The following is a 13,670-nucleotide window of genomic DNA, read 5'->3' on the forward strand; positions in this document are numbered from 1 at the left end:
TTCTGTCCCTGTCGTATGATCCGGTAAGTGAGAGCTAGCATACGTGGCACAGATTCCTGTGATTTGATGCTGTGATCGGTGGTGTGGTCCTCGTCCTCGTCTGGACAGGTGTGCGATGAGAGCTCGATCGGGAGATGGATCGAGAAGAGGGTGATGACCAAGCTGTCAAAGATCGACGAGAAGTGTACGGTGCACATCGAGGCTCGCACGGAGGACGAACTGACCTACAACTACAAGGTGGGAAGGAGCGGCGGGCCAGTAAACGCCGAGACGGGCGAGAGCTCCAACATCCTGATGAACGAAGATGTCAGCAGCGAGGAGGACAGTACGGATGACGATTATTACAGCACGGGTGATGAGTGTTACACCACGGATGATGATGAGGATTGCAGCACAGACGAGGAGAATGACATGAATATCGAAGTCTCGGATCCATCGTGCAATCAACATCAGGCAAGATATACTATACCACGAGCAATTGTTTCCTTCAAGATTAATTTCTATTCTTCAGTCTTTTAATTTCCCTGAATGATAAATCGTGTCCATGCATCCCGCGCATGCAATCCATCACAAACGAGAGTAACAATACGAGGGAGAATAAAAGGAAGAGGGAGAATGACCAATAACCTTCAAGATTATCCTTACAACCATGCCCAAAAACATTCTGGTATGTTATATTCACCTTTTCTTCATTTATATATTTTTATATTTTCATGTATCTTGATATAGTTGGTTTAGAGTAATAGCAAAAAACATGGCAAAAGTGGGCCATCAAGAAGAATGTTTTTTTTCTTCTAGATGAAAGATAAGGTAGGAAATGAGCTACTGCAAATATGTTCAATTCAGAAAATAAATGGTTTTACATGGAACGAAAAGGAACAAAAAAAACACTGAGATGTGGAGGACTAGTTTGTACGGAGTAAGAATTATTTAGTTTTTTCGGTTATATTTAGACTACAGATCGAATGTTAGACTAACTTATACTTTATTGTTTTGCTTTGACTTGCTGTGAAATGTCCATTATTATTTATAACTGAATGTGATATATATCAAAGATTCCCATGAACAAAAACAGTCACATATCCGAATGTTGTTTTAGTCCATGACATCTCTGTGGTTTAGAAAACTAAATATGCTGCGGACCTCTGTAATCTTATCCTTTGTTTCTTAGATTGTGGATCGAATAAATCTACAACACATCTCGGTAATTAGAAACGACATCTGATGTATCCTGGGTTGTAAAGTTGTGCACTTGATAACCAAAACTTGCTAGATAATAAAGAAAAGCAGAATACATACATAGTGAGTCAGATATATGCATGTGCAAAAAGCAACTTTCTAGGATGTATGTACTAGTTAATTTCTTACAAGATTATGAGTCAATTGCGATTATTAGTTAATTTTCTTCACATCGTATTTTAGGATGACAAGCGCTGCCAGGCACAATGGAGCATTCCGAATAGTGCCTTCTTGGAGGAAAAAAGACTAGTCAATTCGAGGGAATCTTTGCAACTTCATCAACAAACAGATCCTCGACAGAAACAGAAAGTACTATTTGGCAAAAGCTCACGAAACATCATCATATCTACATAGACTTGATACAATTTCTGAGTTTACAATTTCTCATGTATGTGCGTCTGGACTAATTGTTTTGGTCATCTTTCTGTTGTTTTTCCTCACCTGGATGATGTTTTGTTTTATCAGTTTGCAATCGTTTAAACATAGTTTGGTTGCAGCATATGTGCTGTTTTGTGGTGTTTCACTCGGTTGTAAGCTTTCAGAATTATGTTGGCTGAGACCGGATTCAAAAACGCTAACGAGCGTCCCATCGCGCGACTCGGCCCGGCCCAGCTCACGCGCGCGAGGGGAGGGCAGGAGCGGCGCTGCCGCCGGAGGCGGAGAATGTGGCGGGTTGCGGCGGGTTAGGGTTTGGGTTTGGATTGCCGGGGGATTCCAACCCCGCCTACTCTAGAGGAGGCTCCAGGAGGGCGGCAGATCAGCGGTGGGTGGTGGCATGGCGGTGCAGCGAGACGGAGGCGGCGGCGCCGTAGCCGTAGGTGGCCGGCAGGCAATGGTCGAGGTAGGCAGCAGGGGAGCTCGGCCAGGAAGGGTTATGGCGGTGGCGCCGTAGCCATAGGTGGCCGGCAGGCAATGTGTGATGTTCAGATACAACCCGATCTTTCATATTCAGAGCGGTCCATCAAAATCCTCGATAAAAAAGAAAGGGTCACTGGTCATAACTCAGTGAAGTTCTATAAAGTCCAGTGGAGTAATCACACTGAGCGTGAAGCCACCTGGGAATCGGAGAGTTTTCTTTTGAAGCATTATCCAGATGTATTTTCATATATGTCTTGATGATGTACTCTCTGTGTACTGTGCTTTTCCCCGGGAATCTCGAGACGAGGTTCTTTTAAGGGGGAAGGGTTGTGACACTCTGTGTCCCACAAACAGTGCTCCTATAAAACTTCAAATAATATGGTGGCAATTTGTGCAAATCCAGGCTCTAAAGTTTAATTTTGAGTGTGGATTTGAAATTAGAATTGAAATTCCTATTTAAATGAGCTATTATGTCATTTTCCTATTTTGGTCAAATTTAAATTTTGAATCTAAGTTCAAAATTTGGGTTTGAATGACTAAATGGCTTCTTGATAATTTAAATGGGTGTCTTGTCAAATTTGGTTGAATTCCAGTTCTTTGTGCTCAAAGAATAAAGCATGGAAATCCATTTTTGGAATTTAACCCATTTGAATTTGGTTCAAACGTAAATGTGATTTTAAATGTTCCAAATTGGAGAGAAAATTATCAAAATGGGTTTGCCGTGTGATAATTTTGATCCATGCAAAATTCCATGATTTTTGGAGAACATTTGCTATTTTTCCTAAATAGCTAAAGTCTCCTTCTATTGGAAATACGTGGAGGGGTCCCTTTTGTCTCTCTGTCCTGCGGGTCCCTTGGTCAGTAAGCCGAGCTCATCAGTTGGAGCCAGAAAAAACTTTGAGCCGAGCCTGTCTTCTTTCCCTACGCAAGAAGGAACCGGGAGCTCGACGCGTGCCTGCCTGCGCTGTCAAGCGCCCAACGCCGACGGCCAAGCTCAGGTCGCCGCCGCTGCCCTATAAAGGGGAAACCAGGCATCATCAGAGTCGACCTGCAGCTGCCCCTCGTCCTCTCCTGAGCCCGAGCGACGCCGTTCTTGGCTTAGGGTCCGAGCTCCAGCCCTCTCCCTCTCTGTTGCCTAGCGCCGCCGCCATTCATGGCGCTGCTGCGACCATGCGCCGCTCCCATGGCTTCCAGGGGGCGCGAGGTCGAGGGCTGGCGCTGAGGCGCTCGTTTGGTTGTGAGGAACATCGCCGTCGACTGTCTTTCCTAGCCGGCAGCTATAAAAGCCATCGGAGGCCTCCGCTGTGGAACAAGCCCTGCTCCTCCCTTCACTGTTCTTCCTGCCTTGCTCCAGCACACGCGCGCCCTGCCCAGCCGAGTTCCAGAGCCACCAAGGCCACCATTAGAGGGAGAAGCGAGCAGCACTACCTCTCTTCTAAATTCTCTCCAACCAGACCACCTCCCTCTAATTCCTTCCATATACAGCACCCCCACGACCCCCTCCTTCCATTCCCCACCTCAATCGGCCGCCCCATGCCCTCCCTTGGCCGGCCCCCAACCCGTTTTGGCCTGTCCAGAGGTAGAAGACGGAGGGACCCAATTGCGTTTTCAAAAGTCGCCTTTGGGTGACACGGCTGTCAATCGAAGCATCTCGTTCATCTCTGTGTTTTCGCTCCGTTAGAGCTCCAACATCCAAACCAAGACCACCTTTGGGTTCATCTAGAAGCTGCACACACAAGGTAAAGTCAGTTCCTTGATCTTGGATATGGATGGTGGCCTGTGTGCCCCGAAGATGTAAAATACCTTGTATGTGTGCGCGTAGGACGTATAGGCCGTTTAGCGTTCTGTTCTAGGTGGCTGTGTAGGTTGTGGTTAGAACTCGACAAATAGATTTCGAATAGTCGCATGGATGACTCGACGGCATCGGGTCGACATCCTAGACCTACTCGTGCACTGTCATCGGCATCGCGATGACTATTGTCCGTCTGCTAGCGTCTAGAGTGGAAGACATAGGGCATGTTGTCCATCAACATGTCGACGGCCGAGGAGCCAATTCTGGGTCCCATGAGGCTGGTTGAGTCATTGCGACCAACTGTCTTCCATTAGAGATGATAGCAGATTTGCCCTTTGTCGTTAGTTTCCCTGCCTATCCCAGTTTCAGCCGGGGTGTTGCCAAAATTCCTTGAAAATCAACCCAAACCCACCATGGTTGTCCCAAAATCATAGCTTTTAGCCGAATCCCAATCCTTTTATCTTTTGGGAAAGAATGATTAAGTATAAAATTACCTCACTAATAATAATTAACTTAATTGGTTAATTATGCTCCTAATCTCTAATTAAACATATCAATCATGGGATAGTCATCAACATGTATGTTCATGCTTGGTTCATATTTTTGTTAAATCATGCATGTTGTTTTGTGCCTAGAATATTTATGATATGATTTATTGCTGAGTAGATTAATAATTAATCTAGCTGTTTGTTTAATTAGTTAATTGCTTCATAAATAGTTTTCCTTTATGGAAAATTATGGAAAAAATGCTTTTTTGTTCTGTTATACATAGTAGTTCTTTCATCTGAATTTTGTTTGCAAGTTCAGTAGGATAATCTGTTTTAATAATTAGTTCTATCTTTGTTGCAATTAAATAAATACTAAAACTTCTGCTGAGTGATATAGGAAGACTATGAGCTGGATGTTCTTTAGAACATCTGTTTCATCTGTTTCATCTTCTTCTCTATATGTAAGCTGTATGATGGTTTTGTTATGCTAACTATCTGCCCTTGTTTGTGTTGTAATGAATCCTTGTATGTTTTCTTCTCGGTTAATGACCGCCCCATGATGATCTTAAATAATGAAAACACCCATGCATTGCATATAGTTATTCCCAACCTGGAGGACTTCCAGCTGGGAAGGAATCATCATCAGTGGATAATCTTACTGACTTGGTTTTCTCTGAAGTGGGTTGTTGTTCTGTCGTCTCATCAGTTGACAGGCAAGCATCCCCCTATGCACATCCTATGTTTACATTGTTACTGTCATGCTTGTTAGGATTTAAGTTATAGGAGTTTCTTGTTCCACTACAAAGATACATATGAGTCTTACTCTTTGTAGTAACGTTAGCTCTGCTATGCTTAGAATGGTAGGTTGACGTCTAGGAAGTCGAGCGATGATGTGTCGCGCGCAACTCACACTTTTATCCTCATTTCCGTCTGTGGAACGGGAATGTTACATGTTTCACATGGGATGGGTGTTACCTTTTTCCAGTCTGGGCGGGGGCTTCACTTACCCCAGTTGTGTTAGACCCGCTTTGGCTGAGGGTCAGTGGTATGGCCCCGATGAATAAGTTCGAGTTGTGTACTGATCACTTGTGGGCACCGTAAGCCGATGGACCTTAGATCTCTCTGTGGTTAATCGTATGCTCTCCCCCTGACGAGAGGTGGTGACGGTGGGGGACGATGCTTGCCATGGTTAGCTACTAGTGGAGAGGCTAGATTTCCCCAGGAGGGAGGGCCCGGTTGCACTGAGATGTATCTCTGGGAAAGGTTGTTACATACGGGCATCAGGAGCGTATGACGTTGTTGGGTTTTGGTAACACTTCAACGGATGTGCGGCTTGAGTGTTCACGTATGTGGCTGGTGATCAGGTTTTTACCCATGCATGGTTGTATCGTTCCGGAATGCCGTGTTGTTCTTCGGTTATAGAACTACTTGTTTGCGCAGTCATAAACTGATCTGGTTTTGGGTAATTGGATCTTAACTAGTAGTTTGCCCGTGCTAACGCTACGGGTGACACTTTGTCCATGCGTCTCAAAACCGGGTATAATTTTAAACAACAAAAGAACAATGTATACATTGGCAAACAAAAAACACTCTTGTGGCAGTAACCAAAACTGAAAGTAAGAGCCAGAGATATCTACTTCTCGCCCAAATTAATTAGTGTGATACAAAAAGAATGATAATTATCTTTCAACAAACAACAACACATATAGGACTTGGGTTCTATCAAGCTATGCAAGTGAGATCATCACATGACAGCAAAATCTTAATCTCATCGAGCAGTTCTTCGCTCAGACCATAAGAAAAGGGAGGCAGCAGCACAAAAATGACCCGTGCAGAGCCTCCACCGCAACAACAGAAACATCGGTTGTGCCAACTTAAGTATAATGTCTCAAAAACATGTACCAAAATCGAATTCTGATATTCACATGATCAATATCCAGCCGAGAGACCAAAAAATAATGAAATCGTGAGTAAAGCATGTTCTGTAGCAGCATTTTGTATGGATTTGCATTGCATGAAAAAATGACATTGTCTCAGTTTGGCATTACTCTTACTGTAAGGTTAATCTATATTTTGGAAGTGCAGAAAGCATGACTCCTTCCAGAGCACCTGAACAATAGATGAAACAATTAGAAAGTAGCATGCTGAATGAGTGCCTTAACTCCCACATCCGTGTCTGTGTCAGTGTGCTCATGGCCATATGTTCACCGGATTCAGAAGAAGTTCAGGGTTTGTCATACAAATCAAACTGAACCTAGATTTTAAGATTGAAAGGTATACATGCATGGTTTTTCTTTCATCTGCAATCTGAAATTGCTGTGAGTAGCATCACAGGAGGATGAATGCATGGCTTTGCAATTATGCAATGATGCAATCAACAACGAAAATGCAATATCCCTGGTGATATGCCTAATGATAGGATTTCTTTTCAAACCTGAAATAAAGTTTTAGATAGATATGACTTCTTTAATGAGAGCAGTTTGATGTGCTGCAGCTACTACTTGTGAAGGAGATGAGAATAGCTCCATTCTCAAAATAAGAGATGACTCAATATGCTTGCATTGGGGCCATCAAAGGAATCATCAATAAAAGGCAAGCTGAAAGAATCACGAACAAGGAAGTCATAATATGCCCAATATTGATTGTCAGTTTTCTTTCATAAAGCAAGGAACTGTATATTCATCACAGTCGGATGAATTGATTATTCCTGATGGCATAATTCATGGGCGATCAATATTGGGCATAGGACCTGTATATTCATCTCACGTCACGTCGGTGCCCTGATGGCATTGTATTGATTATTCCTTATCAAATATGAATGCGGCGGGAAGCTTATCATTTTTTATGCGCATTGCCGTGCAGTGCAGAGGCAAGGAGATATGAAATTGAGGACGAAGCATACCTGGTGTCGGAGGACGTGGCGCGCGGCTCACCTGGTGTCGGGCTCGACCTCCCGCACGAGCGCCGGCGTCGGCTCCGCCAAGGTGGGAGGCGAGGAAGGCCACGACGTCGAGCGAGCTGAGCAGGCTGATGACGGCGGCGGCGGGCGCGAGGGGCGAGGCGCCGTTGCACCAGACGACCACGTCGGCCCCTTGCGACGCCGGGATGGTCACCGCCGCGGCGGAGAGCGGCGCCGTCCGATGCGCCGCCGCGGTGTGGGAGGACGTAGGGTTTTGGTCCTATTGGCTCGCGGCGGCGGCGATGTCGCTCCGTTCGTGGGCGAGGCGCGTCACGCGTCAGGGCACCGGCGATCTCGCTACCGGCTCGCGGCGGCGGAGATGTCGCTCCGTTCGTGGGCGAGGTGCGTTCGTGGGCACCGGCGATCCCGTTCCGTTCGTGGCTGCCGCGATCTAAAAACGTGATCGAAAAACGCGGGGGTGACGGAACGACCGGGCGGAAAAGGAGCGTGGGAGACGGGGCAAAAAAAAATTGATTCGGATGCGGGAATCGATCTCCGGTCGACGGAGGTGGCCAGGCGCGGGAGTGCGGTGGTGGGTGCGTTGGTGCGTTGTACGCGGGATGATCCAAAGAATGCTGGCCGTTGGATCGAGTTGTGCACATCATACAATGATTGTGAGCCATTGATTTTTGATTGAGGAGGATTTGTGGGTACAATTATATGGGTGCATAGTGTTTTGAATACTCAGCGGGGAACCTGTTGTGGTGTTGGCCATAGGAAAACAAATTTCGTGCTTTAGGGTAGAGATTATACTTGATGGAGTTGGACTGGCCCTCTAACTCCACTACACTGCTTATAAACCTGCTGTTTGATAACTTTGATTGCAATAGGTTTCAGGTGCAAACCAGAGTCGGTTAATTACTAATACTGCTGCTAAAACTTGAAATAGGTTCAACTTTAGTAATTGCTTAGTGCTTTACTTTGAACTCCAGAGCCTAAAGATGCACTATTCCTTGGAGTCAGGATCAGTGGTAGAGATCCTCACAGTAGGGGAAACTAGTCTTGCCAGTACACCCACGTACTGAGGGTTTGTTGTTCAACCCTTTTCAGACTTCAGGTTGCTGTGGAGAAGTCTCACATCTGGGCAATGTGAAGGTTTCTCGGGAGATTGATTGCTCTCTACGTTAGTATTGCTGCAAAGTTCTCTTAATTCAATACTGACTTATTCCATTTGATCTCCCTCATCCTTCATGAGTTGAAAAGACTTCCGCTGTTAATTCTGAACTCAAACTGGTAATGTGTAACTGTTTCCGCTGTGTACTCTGTTGAGCTTTTATTGTGCTATGCTGTCCACAATCTTGAAGGAATAAGATATGTGTTGGGGGGCTACGCTCCCGAAGCTCCTACCCTCCAGCTCAATTGTGACGCAGGTACAAAGTCAAGAGCGCGATGCACTTCGGGATCCGAAGGCCGCCCCCGGAAACCGAAGAGCAAGTCTGCGGAGCCCCACCGTCTTCGGAGGGCGAAGACTGAGGCGAAGGCCCTCCGAAGACGGAGCCGCCAAGACCCCTTCGCCTGGACTCCGCGCCGCGTGGAAGCCAGGCCGCCCCCGGAAGACGAAGACGAAGACGAAGGCCCTCCGAAGACGGAGCTGCCAAGACCCCTTCGCCCGGACCCCGCGCCGCGTGGAAGCCCGGCCGCCCCCGGAGGACGAAGACGGAGCCGAAGACGAAGGTCCTCCGAAGACGGAGCCATCAAGGCCCCTTCGCCCGGACTCCGCGCCGCGCGCCAGTCGACAGCCCACGTGCGCTGGCCGGCAGCCCATGTGCGCCAGCCGACAGCCCACGTGGGCTCGACTTTTCCTTTGGCCCGTTGGGCTTGTATAAATACCCCCTCCCGTCGCCGGGCCGGGGGGATCGACTCTTGTAAACCCTACATTGGGCTCGATCTAATACGAAGTATACTTCACTAGTGTGTGTGTGACTAAATCTTGGTTACAACATTTGGCGCCGTCCGTGGCCGTCCCAGCCACTAAAAAAACAAACACAAACCAAAATGGCGAAGAGAGGGAGAGGAAGGCGAAGAGCACCCCAACCGAGAAACACTCGAAGTACGGCTCGTGCAGCCGGAAGACAAACAACCGAAGACGCGGCTAGCGTTGAGGTCACAGGGAACTCCGAGGACCCAACTTATGAACAAGAGATTGAACAAGAATCTGAAGAGATTGAAGAAGGGTCCGAAGAGGCCGAAGAAGCTGACGAAAATGAAGAAGCTGACGAAAACGAAGAAGAGAACGAACAGGAGCAGCAAGACAGCTCTGAAGAAGAAAGAGATGAGCTCGAAGCTTGAACGACAAGTAGCCCACAGGAAAAGGCAAGCACAAGAGTGCGCCCAAAGGAAGGCACGCATTGAGAGACTTCACAGAGAGTTAGAGCAACTCGAAGCTGGAACATTCCAAGTGATCGAAGGCGAAGCCGCAGCCGTAGAGCCGCCGAACCCGGCACCCGCTGCGGGTCCCGCGCAAAAGGTCATCGACCACAGGTCACCACTCTCACCGGGCTTGCAGCTCACTCCATGGCCTCCGGGTTATAAAATTCCGAAGGTCCAATACTACGACGGAGAGTCAGACCCAAGAGAGTTCCTGATGAGCTATGAAACGGCAGTAGAATCAGCAAACGGCAATGCCGTAGCTATGGCCAAGTCCCTGGTCGCATGCGTCAAAGGCATTGCGAAGTCATGGTACGCCTCTCTGCAGCCAGGATCGGTCTTCGCCTGGGAACAACTTCGCGACCAGCTGATCACGAACTTCCAAGGGCAGAGATCAAGAGACCTCACAGCGGGCGACCTCTTCGCGATCAAGTAGAAGAAGGGACAGAACATCCGCGATTACATGCGGGAGTTCGTCACACAGAAGGTCCAAGCCAGAAACGTGGGCGAAAGCACCATCATCGACGCAGCAACGAGGGGACTTCGCAAAGGGATCCTAGCAGGGAAGCTAGCCAGGAAACTGCCCAAGACCTGCGAAGAGCTCTTCAAGCGAATGGAAGAGTATGCAAATGGCGAAGATGACCACCTCCGAAGATGCAAAGATGAGGAAAATGGGGCAGGGGGCAGCAAACAACCTGCCGAAGAGCAGAAAGCAAAAAAACCCCAAAACAATAACAGAAAGAAGCCGCCACAAAAAGAGACTAAGGAAACAATGAACATTCAAGCCGAAGGTAAAACCGGAGGAAACAATGACAAGAACAGTAATGGCAAAAGGCCAGCCAACCAGCAAAGAGCAGGAAGCAAGTCGAAGGGCGCAAGTTTCTGCGTGGTGCATGGCAATTGCAGTCACTCTTCGGATCAATGTCGCGACATCATTGAAATGAAGGAGAATAAAGAGAAGAAAAAGCAGCAGTACCAAGCGCAGCAAGTGTATCACACTAACCGAAGTACATGGCACCCAAACCAGAGCCAGAGCCAAAGCTATCAGCAAAACTACCAATACAACCCACAAAACCACGGCTACCAAGAGCCTTCGTACTACCAACAACCTGCGGCCCAGAACCATCAATACCAAGCCACATACCAAACACAGCAGCCACAGATAAATTACCAGCCAAGAGAAGCCCTACCAGCTCCTCCACCACCTCCACAGCCAAAACAAGAACCGAGACAAGTCCAAAACATAACCACCACCTACAACGAAGTGCTACCCATCTCCTGGGGCTCTTCGCAGCCAATCCACAATAAGAAGCAACGCACAGAATATGTGCGGAGGATACATCATGTCGGAGTGGATACCACTTACGTTGAGGCCATATAGTCTCACGTCCCCATAACCTTCAATCACGAAGACATGAGGCTCATGGACTACCCCCACACTGACGCCGTGGTCATCCAAGCCAACGTCTCCGCAAGCATGGTACATCGCATCCTGGTCAATGGAGGCAGTCAGGCAGATATTATCTTCGCCGATGCCTACGACAGAATGAACTTGTCGCGCCATCACCTCCAAAAGCCAGAGAACCCCCTAGTTGGCTTCAGGGGCAAACTGATCAACGCCCTCGGCAAGGTGGATCTCCCAGTGACCTTCGGAATAGAAGAAAAATATCAAACAGAGATCATAACTTTCGATGTCGTCGATATACCATATCAGTACAATGCTATCTTTGGCAGAGGAACACTGAACAAATTTCATGCAGCCATCCACTACGCATACCTGCTGATCAAGCTGTCAGGCCTGAAGGGCGTGATCACAGTCTTCGGGGACCAAGACATGGCAAGAACGAGAGAATACACAATAAGCCCGGGGCACCGCAGGGTACACGAGCTGATAGAGGCAATGACTCCGGAAGCCGAAGTCTCGTCAGTGGTCAAGCCAGTCTGAAAGTGATCGGGTGCTCTAGCCTAAGAGGGGGAGGGGGTGAATTAGGCACTAATAAAAACGTAGACCTATGGCTCCAACTAGTTTGCACAAAGCTTAAACTAAAACAAGCTATCTAGATGTGCAACTAGGTTGTTCTAGTGTAAAACCCCTATCCCAAAAGAGTTTAGCAACCTATAGCCTTTCCTATCAAGAAACTATTCTATGAAAGTAAAGGCATACAAATTACTAGAATGAAATGCGGAAGCTTAAAGAGCGGGATAGGAGATAGCAAACTCTTGACGCGGGTGTTTATCCCGTGGTTCGGTTAGCCACAAATGCACACCTACATCCACGTTGTTGTAGCACTCACTAAGAGTATTGCTACTCGGCCACCAAGTCTCTTCCGTGAACACAATCACGGTCACCTTGGCCCCGGGTTCCACTAAAGAGCTTCTCCACAAAGGATGGGGGTCTCCACGTCCCCCGCACAAAGGTGTCGTCGCCGCTCCACACCAAGTCGGAGGGTCGATGACGTTGCCGGCGAGCTCCACGCTCCAAGGTGCCGGCGCACCAAGCTCTTGTTTTGGTTCACTAATGAACCACAGCACAAAGGCTCTAAGCCTTGCAAACTCACTCACTAAGAGCTAATCCTTTACACAACACTCTCAAAGTGTGCTAAGGGCTAAGGATATGATCTTGATGCTTTTGTATGGCTTGGAGATGTTCTTGGGTGTGTGTGGGATGTCCAGCAACTCCAGCAATCTTCAAATGGCCGGGGTGAGGCGTATATATAGGCCACCAAGTCTTGTAGCCGTTGCTCCAACGGTTAGCTGAAAATCTGCGTACCACCGGAAGAACCGATGCCTCTTGGCAGGGTAGCGTCGGTTCATCCGGTCACTCATAACACGAAGTAGCCGTTGGACTCCTGATGGCTGACGCAGAGACCACCGGTTGAACCGATGCTTTGCACCGATGCCTCACCGGTTCAACCGGTGCTGAAGGAATCTTCTAATGGGCGCTGACGTCATTACACCGGTGGTATGCACCGATGCCTCACCGGTTGAACCGGTGCTGAAGACACTTCTCCTGGGCACCTGACATCGTTTCTGGTACAAAGGACTGCCAATGCACCGATGCCCTTTTCTTGGACCGTCGGTTCAACCGGTGCCTAAAGGCTGACTTGGCTTCGATTCCATCCTGCACCAAACATCATGGCGTCGGTTCTTCCGATTACCATCGGATACTCCGATGCCCATGGCGTCGGTTCTTCCGGTGCTCCTGAATCGAAGAGCTTTCAGGGCGCTGCCCTGAGACCCGCGAGGGGCGGCTTCCCCTCGACCCCCGTCCGCTAACCGGGTAGCGGAACCCCCGTAGGGGCTGCCCTTCGGGTCTTGCTACGCCTATTTTCTCTTTCTCTTTGTCATCACTTGAACCTAAAAGCCTGAGAATGATCATCTTAACAATCATATTAGTCCAAGTGTTGTGTTGTCATTCGATCACCAAAATCACTCGAAATGGCATAAATGGTGCCATGTTCGTTACACAGTCCCAGAGGGGCAGCTAAAGAAGCTGAACCTATGGCCGACATGACCCGAAGCAACAGTCACAATTGGGGCAATGGAGCCCGCCGAAGAGCAGCAATTCACGAAGTTCCTGAAACAAAATGATGATATCTTCGCATGGTCACCAAACGACCTGAAAGGGGTTCCCAGGGAACTCATGGAACACTCGCTCCACACCTCACCGAAGATAAAGCCCAAAAAACAGAAGCTCTGCAAACTCGCCGAAGAGCGAATACAGGCAGCAAAAGATGAGGTGAAGAAAATGCTGGACGCCGGAGTCATGCGGGAAGTGATACACCCCACCTGGCTTGCGAACATTGTAATGGTCCGCAAAAGCAATGGGAAATGGAGATTGTGCATCGACTACATTGATCTTAACAAGGCGTGTCCGAAGGACGAATTTCCCCTGCCGAGGATAGATCAGTTGATTGACACTGTAGCCGGCAGTGAAATGCTCAGCTTCCTGGATGCATACTCCGGA

General features: G+C 48.1%; 1 long non-coding RNA gene across 1 annotated transcript; it reads left to right on the forward strand.

The window, feature by feature from the left end:
- The first annotated feature begins 563 nt into the window (after positions 1-563).
- Positions 564-1,476, forward strand: LOC120681579. The gene is made up of 2 exons (XR_005677913.1): positions 564-667; positions 1,423-1,476. It is a non-coding gene; the product is annotated as an uncharacterized LOC120681579 (long non-coding RNA).
- The last annotated feature ends 12,194 nt before the right edge of the window (positions 1,477-13,670 follow it).

The sequence above is a fragment of the Panicum virgatum genome, chromosome 7N (assembly GCF_016808335.1).
Source record: "Panicum virgatum strain AP13 chromosome 7N, P.virgatum_v5, whole genome shotgun sequence".
Taxonomy (NCBI): Eukaryota; Viridiplantae; Streptophyta; class Magnoliopsida; order Poales; family Poaceae; genus Panicum; species Panicum virgatum.